Genomic DNA, 7,622 nt, shown 5'->3' with positions numbered 1-7,622 from the left:
CACACCTTAGTAATTGTGCTCGTAAACTTAAAAAAAAACCCTAATTCATACGATTGACTTTTTTATTAATCTTTTACCATACATTAGTTGTGGATTTAGTCCTTTTAGTTTTATCTCGATCAATTTTAATTATTCTACTTTTTAATTTGAAATTCTAGTACTTGCATAAACAATAGAAGTCAAATTTGTTAGATTAAATTATGCTATTAGTCTCGTACTATGTGTTAGTTGTGGATTTAGTTCATATTCTCTAATTAGATCGTTTTTTGTTTTTATAATTTATATTTTTATAACTTTTGCTGGAATAAGGTAAAAAGTCAATTGTTGATGTGTAATGTCAGTTAAACCCAACTATGGAGGAGGTAGTGAAAAAAGAAATCACTAAATGGTTGGATGTTTGTATTGTGTATGTTATCTACGATAGTGAGAGAGTAAGTCCAACTCAATGTGTTTCTAATAAAGGTGGCACAATAGTTATCCTGAATAAATCGACTCAATTAAATTATTTCAAAAGTCATAGAATTTTCTTTTGATTCAAATGCAGTCCGATTGAGCTTTTGTTGAGCTAGCAGAGGGACTAATCAGACATATACAATTAGGCTCGAGTAAATGCAATTATGTCCAGAAGCTTCGTTCAGATAATTCGCAATTTACTTAATCTTGAAGTCAGTCCACATGTAGTACCACGATTGAAAACTACTTATTGTTTACTCTTTATGAAAGTAATTCATCCAACTACATTGTCTAATGATCTCATATGATATCATTGAGTCCTTTGAGTTAGATTTATTCACTCAATAAAATCATATTTTATCTTATCGTCATCATTGTGTCTTCTTAGTTGTTAAAATGATCAATGTCAACTAATGATTGTGACAAATTACTCGTTCGAAAACAAGCAACCCCGGCCAAATCCAATTTTATCAATCCAAACAATATCAATAAGAGGATATCGTTAACTCTTAGTCGAGGTATGGATTTCATTGTTGCTAGTAAAGCAATGCCAAACGCAAGTCATGTACCCAACATATTGGCTATCGACTCGGTCATGTTAAGAGCATAAGCCTACACTAATATCAAAGCACATGAGTTACATACGCATGGTCAGTGACTAACTCAGGATTTAGGTAAGTCACACCATGAACGTCACAAGTGAATTGATCCATCTTAGGTTCAGTCTAATGTCTCATTCTTCCAAGCAATAAATTTATGACTCTACCCGTGGATTCAACTGCTCGGACAGCCAACACTAATCATCTCCCTAACTAGAATTGTAGACGACATAATAATGCTTCTGAGTATTTGAATCAAATGCTCACTTTGATTCTTTTACGAGATTACTGACTCGTTTAGATTATCAATAGAAGCAAATTGTCTTTCTGGAAATGTAAACATTCTTATAGTGCCACACTTATCATCAGTTTCAACTTAGACAATCAATGAGCTAACATTTGCTTGTTACAATTTCGATACGTAAGTAAAACATGGAAGACAGAAACACAAGATATAAAAGTGAAATGTGAAATTAACTTTATTTATTTATTCATCGTTCAAATGCATAGAAAATAGGTAAATGTTTACTATAATACGAGCACATTTACCAACATCCTTCTCTTTAATTTGAGATTTTATTAAAGGCTTAATTGAATAGGAGGCCCTTGAACTATTTGCTTTGTTTGACATAGGTACTAAAACTATTTTTTGACCAATCCGAATACCTAAACTTTGATTCTGTTACTGGAGTTGGTACCCGTAGTTAGTGCCATTGAAATAAAGTTTTAACTAATGGGATTGCTAAAGTCAACACCACATTAAAATTTAATTAAAAATAATTTTATATTAATATTAAAGTAAATAAATATGTTATCATAAAAAATAAAAATTTACCCGTCCCTTGTCCCTCTACATCTCCCCCCACGATTATTGTAACCCTTCTACTTTTTAAAATTTGAAATCCTAGTGCCCAAATAAACTATAGGGCAGATTAAATTATGTTATCAATCTCATAGTATCGGTAAGTTGTAGGTTTAGTTCCTATTCTCCAATTAGATCATTTTTTGACTTTTGATATCTCTATCTTAACCCAAGCAGTAGTCGTTAAATCCATTAATTAAATCAAGCCTCTTTTTGTGCTAATTATGTGGAAATGACTAGCTAGCATGATATTATAACAGTAGTCGTTAAATCCATTAATTAAACGATTGCATTGACAACATATAAATTCGATGGATCGAAAATTAGAACCATGCATGTTCAATTGAAAGGATATGAAGTTACGATACTTGAACGAAGTATAACATAAGTAAATAAGTTCTCTTTGACAACCTTTTATTCACTAATAATTTATTTGCCAATTTTTGGATACAAAGTTTATCTTAAAATATATGGCATTGTCGAAAGGCTTAAATTTAGAGTTTTTGTTCGGATTCTTTTTCTTCAGCACAACGCTTTGCGAAACACAAATGCCACCTTGAATGTTATGGGCTTAACAAGTCGGTGGGCAATCCTTTGCGCTTTTCATCATCACGCATAGCGTCCCATCGTTGTTTGCAATGTTAGATGGTAGATGCCTTGACACCGCAAGCAACTACATTTTTAGTTGTCAAGTCACAAAACCACCATGTTTACATCGCCCAAACAGTCTATGTCACGAGTGCATGCTTCTGAGTTTGATACACTGAAAATTAAACAACAAATTTTTCATCATTTAAAAATTTTGTTAGTTATTTTATATTAGCTATTATATATAATTAGTTTAAGACACATAGGATTTGAATCGCAACGATTGCAACCCCTCCCTTATTTTAATACTGCAATCGCTTTTATACTAAAAAAGTTACATGTATATATATGTATGTAATAATTAAATATCGAACTGGATAAATATTTTAGATACTAACAAGAAGCCACAAGCAAAACCGCAAAAAGAGAAACCACGTTGAAAGAAGCCATAGTTTAAAATGAAAGCTATTGAGAGATGAAACAAAGAGTTAGTTATATGATAACAAGCTGATGATATACAAAAAATGACATGCATTTGGCCATTTATAGTTGAATTTCTTGGAATTTCTTTAACCTAATATTGCAGTAAAGTTATGACTTGGTAGGTGAAGATATACTTGCGAATTTTGTAGGAAGAGAAAAATCATATAGAAGATTTTGCACTATGCTTTATACGTCACCTATGGCAAGATAATAATAGCACAATTAATTTAGATATACTTACCATATATTAACATTTTCCTTTTTTTTGATAATTAATTGAAAATAATATTTTATACAAGAACTTGTAGGTAATAAAAATTGCAAATAATTGGCTATTATTTTATCCACACCTTAGTAATTGTGCTCGTAAACTTAAAAAATAAACCCTAATTCATACGATTGACTTTTTTTTATTAATCTTTTACCATACATAAGTTGTGGATTTAGTCCTTTTAGTTTTATCTCGATCAATTTTAATTATTCTACTTTTTTAATTTGAAATTCTAGTACTTGCATAAACAATAGAAGTTAAATTTGTTAGATTAAATTATGCTATTAGTCTCGTAGTATGTGTTAGTTGTTGATTTAGTTCATATTCTCTAATTAGACTAACAAGTGATATCGAGCTAGTTCAATTTTCATAGATCGTTCCCATTCGGATATGGCAACAACAAGTCTCCACAATGAGCAGAGACAAAATCTCGCTTGAAGATGTGAAGGGTCATTTGTTGAGTAGAGACAAAGTTGGCAATGAGCTTCATTTGGATAGCAAGGCCGATAGGCAAGCTTCCGTTTTGGTAGCATCAAAGAAACGAGACAAAAGGTGTCACTATTGTAAAAAGTTAGGTAATGTCAAAGCAGATTGTTATAAATCACGAAATAAAAGAGTCACCGAGAGTAACGAGGAAGATGTAGCCGATGCTAATTTGGCCGATGAAAGCGGTGATGATTTCTTGTTAGTGTCAACGAGCGAGAACTCCAAGCTCACGTCTGAGTTGATCCTAGATTCGGGATGTTCTTTCCACATGTGTCCCAATACAGAATAGTTGTCTACATACAGTTCGGTTGAAGGTGGAGTTGTGCACATGGGAAACGATTCATCTAGTAAGGTAATTGGTATTGGTACTGTTAAAATTAGGATACACGATGGGATGATTAGGACACTCTCAGATGCAGGTATGTACCTGATTTACGAAAGAATCTCATCTCTTTGAGTATTTTAGAGTTGAAAGGATGCTGAATCAACATCAAGTCAAGCGGCATTAAAGTATCTCGTGGAGCTCTCGCTTTGTTAAAAGGTAAAAGAACCGATGCCTTTATATTCGAAGGTTCTATGCTGACCGTGAAATCGGACGTCCCTCGTCATTACAGTAGTCAAGTCAACTCGCTTGGAGCGGAGGCAACTTGGTCATAGGAGGGAAAAATGTATGACCGCTTGTTGAAGAGAGGTTCTCTTTGGATGCAGTGTTTTGAAAAGTTAGGGCACCGTGTTCGTGAAAAATCGACCCAAGTTAGTTTTGATTTGGCGTAGGTACAAGTCGAAGGCTAGAAGTCTTCCGCTTTCTAACCACAGATTTGACTCAGTTAATTCCATGCATAGTTCAAGATAGGCTTGTGACGGGCTTTGGCAAAGATGGCGTTGTAGAAATATGAGTCAAGGTGGAGATTTGTTAAGTATGACTCCTATTTTTAGTCAAATTTGAGAAATAATCTATTAGTTAAACTCTATTTATTTGTTTCAGTCAAACATTGATTAGTGTAGATTATTTTATTATTATTTGACATATGAATTTAGCTTATAAATAGGCTCTTTTACAACATTACTAAACACACCCATTAAATTAGAACTCATAACACATTCAGAGAATTTTGTGTTTACGTTTTGAGGGTTATTTGTTTTTCGGGTTTTCAGGGTTTAGATTTATCTCAATCTTTTGTACTCTTCATTCTTTTGCCATTATAGTAAAATTATCTTTGCCCGTGGTTTTTTATCCTCTTTGAAGGGGTTTTTCCACGTTAAATTTGTGTGTTCATCTCCTCAATTTCTTCTGCTATTTTTACTTGTTTGTTGCTTAATCGAGACGATCCTAATAAGTGGTATCAGAGCTAGTTCAATTTTCATAGATCAGCCCATTCAGATATGGCAACAACAAGATTTGAAATTGAGAAGTTCGATAGTGAGACAAATTTCAATATGTGGCAAGTTCGGATGATGGCAATTCTAGTTCAATCCGGTTTGAAAAAGGTTGTTACCGGGAAAAAGCCTGAGAATCTAAATAAAACAGAATGGGAAAAGCTTGATGAAAAGGCCTTGTCTGCAATCCAGTTGTGCCTCGCGAATATGGTATTGCAGGAGGTATTGATGGAGAAGACCTTATCCGCCTTGTGGAAAAGGTTAGAAACTCTTTATGTGACTAAGTCTCTAGCTAATCGTTTATTGTTGAAACAACGTCTATTTACGCTTTAGCATGAACGAATGTGAGCTTCTTAGAGATCACATCACCAATTAATTTCTCTTTTAAATGATTTAAAGAATGTTGAGGTTCATATTGATGATGAAGACCAAGCTTATGCTATTATTATGCTCTTTACCCCTTCATACAAGTCTTTCGGGAGACCACGATTTATGGCGTAGACAAAATCTCGCTTGAAGATGTGAAGGGTCATTTGTTGAGTAGAGACAAACTCGACAATGAGCTTCATTTGATAGCAAGCGTATAGGCAAGCTTCGCTTTGGTAGCATCAAAGAAACGAGACAAAAGGTGTCGCTATTGTAAAAAGTTAGGTCACGCCAAAGCGATTGTTATAAATCGCGAAATTAAAGAGTCTTGAGAGTAACGAGAAAGATGTAGCTGATGCTAATTTGGCCGATGAAAGCGGTGATGATTTCTTATTAGTGTCCACGAGCGAGAACTCCAAGCTCACGTCCGAGTGGATATTAGATTCGGATGTTCTTTCCACATGTGTCCCAATAGAGAATGGTTCTCACATACGCTTTGGTTGAAGGTGGAGTTATGCGCATGAGGGAAACGATTCATCTAGTAAGGTAATTGGTATTGGTACTGTTAAAATTAGGATACACGATGGGACGATTAGGACACTCTTAGATGTCAGGTATGTACCTGATTTACGAAACAATCTCATCTCCTTGAATATTTTAGACTTGAAAGGATGAAGAATCAACATCAAGTCAAGTGGCATTAAAGTATCTCGTGGAGCTCTCGTTTTGTTAAAAGGTAAAAGAACTGACAATCTTTATATTCTGAAAGGTTCTACAGTGACTAGTGAAATCGATGTCCCTCATCCGTTACAGTCGAAGTCAACTCGTTTGGAGCGGAGGCAACTTGGTAATAGGAGGGAAAAATGTACGACCGTTTCGTTGAATAGAGGTTCTCTTTTGGATACAGGTTTTGTAAAGTTAGGGCACAGTGTTCGTGAAAATCAGACCCGGGTTAGTTTTGATTTGGCAGTGTACAAGTCGAAGGCTAGAAGTCTTCTAGTTTCTAAGCATGATTTGACTCGATTAATTCCATGCATAGTTCAAGATAGGCTCGTATGGCTTTGGCAAGATGGCATTGTAGAAATATGAGTCAAGGTGGAGATTTGTTAAGTATGACTCCTATTTTCTCGAGTCAAATTTGAAAATAATCTTTTAGTTAAACTCTGCTTATTTATTTCATCCAAGCATTAGTTTTTAGATTATTTTATTATTATTTGACATATGAATTTAGCCTATAAATAGGCTCTTGTACAACCTTAGAAAACACACCCATTAGATTAGAACTCATAACACATTCAGAGAATTTTGTGTTTACGTTTTGAGGGTTCTTTGTTTTTTCGAGTTTTTGGGGTTTAGATTTATCTCAATCTTTTGTACTCTTCATTCTTTTGCCATTATAGTAAAATTATCTTTGCCCGTGGTTTTTTATCCTCTTTGGAGGGGCTTTTCCACGTTAAATATGTGTGTTCATCTTCTCAATCTCTTCTGCTATTTTTACTTGTTTGTTGCTTAATCGGGTCGATCCCAAACATATATTTTTTAACTTTTGCTGGAATAAGGTAAGAAGCCAATTGTTGATGCGTAATGTCAGTTAAACCCAACAATGGAGGAGGTAGTGAAAAAAGAAATCACTAAATGATTGGATGTTTGTATTGTGTATGTTATCTCCGATAGTGAGAGAGTAAGTCCAACTCAATGTGTTTCTAATAAAGGTGGCACAATAGTTATCCTGAATAAATCGACTCAATTAAATTATTTCTAAAGTCACAGAATTTTCTTTTGATTCAAATGCAGTCCGATTGAGCTTTTGTTGAGCTAGCAGAGGGACAAATCGGACATATACAATTAGGCTCGAGTAAATGCAATTATGTCCAGAAGCTTCGTTCAGATAATTCACAATTTACTTAATCTTGAAGTCAGTCCACATGTAGTACCATGATTGAAAACTACTTATTGTTTACTCTTTATGAAAGTAATTCATCCAACTACATAGTCTAATGATCTCATAGGATATCATTGAGTCCTTTGAGTTAGATTTATTCACCAATAAAATCATATTTTATCTTATCTTCATCGTTGTGTCTTCTTAATTTTTAATATGATCAATGTCAACTAATGATCGTGACAAATTACTGCT

At 34.0% G+C, this 7,622-nt stretch overlaps 1 long non-coding RNA gene across 1 annotated transcript in view; it reads right to left on the bottom strand.

Annotated features, from left to right (window-relative positions):
- LOC128043126 (uncharacterized) overlaps positions 1–7,622 on the bottom strand; it is a 58,231-nt gene that overhangs the window by 24,290 nt on the left and 26,319 nt on the right. The gene's annotated exons all lie outside the window — the stretch shown is intronic.

The sequence above is a fragment of the Gossypium raimondii genome, chromosome 8 (genome assembly GCF_025698545.1).
Source record: "Gossypium raimondii isolate GPD5lz chromosome 8, ASM2569854v1, whole genome shotgun sequence".
In the NCBI taxonomy this organism is placed as follows: Eukaryota; Viridiplantae; Streptophyta; class Magnoliopsida; order Malvales; family Malvaceae; genus Gossypium; species Gossypium raimondii.
Note: the sequence above shows the minus strand (reverse complement) of the source record. Positions and strands in the feature narration are given on the sequence as shown.